We start from the raw sequence: 3,424 nt of genomic DNA, 5'->3' as shown, positions 1-3,424 counted from the left end.
TTACACTATACAATGCAATTAATCACTCGCATTTTGATTGCTCAACTTGGGAAGCTCTAGTCAAGGCATATGGACTTCAAGAGGATATGGAAATAACCTTCGATGTTTTTCTTGAAGATGATATTGAAGGTAATATTGACATTTGGATGGATGTCGATATGTTCCAGTTTTACCTTCATGTGAGTTTGGCAACCATATTTGTTAAGTGATTTGCATTATTTATTTAAAATTAGTTCGTGTTCATCCCTATTAATTTGTTTATTTTTAATTGACAACTTATTTCCTGTCTTCCAATGAAACACAGAAGATAGTAGACGTGGCACACTACACTTATGGATGGCATCTAACTTGGGAGGAGAAGGAATTTCTTGTCACCTTTGTTAATGGTTGTCTATCTACTAGGGACGACATGAATTATGGAACTGGCCCAAATTATACATTATACATACCGCTAGTGGTTGAGGACTGATGTCATTGGCGCAAATATCTTGGTAAGAGTTAATAACTACACTGATATTAAGTAAATTATGTTGCTAATTATGCTACTATTATGTAAATTGTATTGCTAACTAGGCTACTATTATGTTCTTTAACAGAAACTGTCAAATGATGTTGTGCCTCCGTTGATGTATGTTGAAGGTGAGATGGTAATTACAAGCCGTCCGTGCACCCATTTTGTTTTTAAATACTCGACTGAGCGCAAACCACGAGCAAAACTTCAAATTGAAGCATCAAGAGAAATAAAGAAGGATCGCAAGCCACAAGTTGAAGATCGTTGGATCTCTTTACTTCATCATGGAAACTTAGGTGTTTTCTGTTTTATGATATTTTACCTAGGAGAGAGGACTAGGTGATATATCGTGATTGTTGAATCTCTTTACTTCATCATGAAAACTTAGGTGTTTTTATGTTTTATGACATTTTACCTAGGAGAGAGGACTAGGTGCTATATCGTGATTGTTGGATCTCTTTACTTCATCATGAAAACTTAGGTGTTTTTCTATTTTACAACATTTTACCTAGGAGAGAGGACTAGGTGTTATGTTGTGATTATATATGATGAGACGAATCATGATTATATATGATGAGGTGACATGATTTTTATGGTCGATGTGATGATATGATGATACTATTATGTGTATGATATGATGACCATATTGCATGTTTATGATATGATTAGAATACTATATAAATCATGTACAAATATAGCGCAAATACGTTGTAGAAAAAAATTGTGTAAACATAGGAGTAACGCTGTTGGTACCAACGCTACTACTAAGTAGGCATAACAGTAACGCTTGTCGAACCTACGCTACTGCCAAGTTGGCATAGCAGTAACGGGCAAACTAACGCTACTCCTCAAAGTTGGTTGTAACGCTGGTGCCCGCGCTACTGCTAGCCCAATAACCAGCGCTACTAGTAGGCTTTCTCCTAGTAGTGTATATGGTTGTTTGGGGCCAAAATGTTTCGTTTGTTGTTTAGGGAGAAGGTTACCATTCATGCTACAAGATGGAACTTGTATCAAGGTGGAGTTTGTTATGCTACGCTCCAAATTCCAGTATAAAGATAAATGCTAACTTCTAACGAGCGAGCGGAGCGGAGCCCATCTCCGGTAGGCTTGGGCCAAACCGTACGGATCAGTATTGACCAAGGTCACATGTATTATATATACCTCTTCTAATCCTCTGCACGGGATAAATTGATTAGATGTAAATCATCGGTGTTTGTATCCTCTCCCGATATAGTGAAGTTTGCTTGCTCGCGCTTCTGTATTTTCCCCGTCATATTGGAGTGGTTTTCCATGTTAAAATCACGTGCCTCCTGTGTTGATTTCGTTCTTCATCGTTTCATTTGCATGTTGTATCTCTAACACGGTCCACCATCTTCCACATGTCATCGATGCATACCACAATCTTCATCCCCTGCTGGACTACCTCCCAAGCTCCGCACTGGTGTTGGAGTAAACATTGTCACAACGGCGGAGCCCGGGGACATAGGTTCACCATGAGGATGCCGGCGCCACTGTATTCTTGGTTGAACATACTGGTTTCCAAATCCATACCCAACTACACGACACGTTGCCTCGTCGGGGGAAATATCTGAAGAATCTTTATTCTGCGCCATCACCGAAGCAAGATGATGAATAACCTAAAAAGCTAGACAATGAAGGCCTGAAAAGATCCACACACATGGACCCGGTGACCCCTCTGTTGGGGAACGTTGCATGGGAAACAAAAAATTTCCTACGCACACGAAGACCTATCATGGTGATGTTCATCCACGAGAGGGAGATCAGATCCACATACCCTTGTAGATTTCTAAGCGGAAGCGTTATTAAACGCGGTTGGTGTAGTGGTACGTCTTCACGACCCGTTCCACGAACAGTCCCACAAACCGTCTTGTGATCCGTCCCGATCAAGTGTCGAAAGGACGGCACCTCCGCGTCCCGCACACGTACAACTCGATGACGATCTCTGCCTTCTTGATCCAGCAAGAGGGGCGGGGAAGTAGATGATTTCTCTGGCAGCGTGACGGCGCGCCGGTGATGGTGATGATCTATTCCTGCACGGCTCCACCCGAGCTGTGCAGAAAACCGATCTAGAGGAAGAACTACGATCTAGAGGAGAGGGCAACACGTGGCAAAAATTGTGTCTCAAAAGCACAAAACCTCTAGTATATATAGGAGGAGGGGAGGGGCAGCCTTGGCGCACCAAGGAAGACCTCCTTGGGTCGGCCGAAGTGGTGAAGGGAGGAGTCCTCCTCCAATCCCACTTGGATTAGGACTCCTTCCTTATTTTCCCACCTCTTTTGGATTTTCCACTTTTTCCTCATGGGCTTTCCTTGGATGATTTTCTCAGCCCATTATACCTTATTGCACATTCAATAAAGCCATGTGGACCCCTTGGGGCGTGGTGGGTCCACCCAGTGGGCCCCCGGAACCCATTCGTCACTCCCAGTACACTGCCGGCAATGCCCGAAAATCTTCCGAAATCCAAACACCAACTTCTTATATATCAATCTTCGTTTCCGAACCATTCCGAGACTCCTCGTGACGTCCGGGATCTCATCCGGGACTCCGAAGAAAACTTCGGTCACCAACACATATAACTCAACTATACCGAAACATCACCGAACCTTAAGTGTGCAGACCCTGCGGGTTCGAGAACTATGCAGACATGACCTGAGACACTCCCCGATCAATAACCAACAGTGGGACCTGGATGTCCATATTGGCTCCTGCATATTCCACGAAGATCTCTGTCGGTTGAACCTCTATGTCAAGGATTCATATAATCACGTATACTATTCTTTTTGTCCTTCGGTATGTTACTTGCCCGAGATTCGACCGTCGGTATCTCTATACCTAGTTCAATCTCGTTACCGGCAAGTCTCTTTACTCATTCCGTAATACAAGATCCCGTGA

Source organism: Hordeum vulgare, chromosome 1H, assembly GCF_904849725.1.
Source record: "Hordeum vulgare subsp. vulgare chromosome 1H, MorexV3_pseudomolecules_assembly, whole genome shotgun sequence".
Taxonomy (NCBI): Eukaryota; Viridiplantae; Streptophyta; class Magnoliopsida; order Poales; family Poaceae; genus Hordeum; species Hordeum vulgare.
This window is presented reverse-complemented; position numbering follows the sequence as displayed.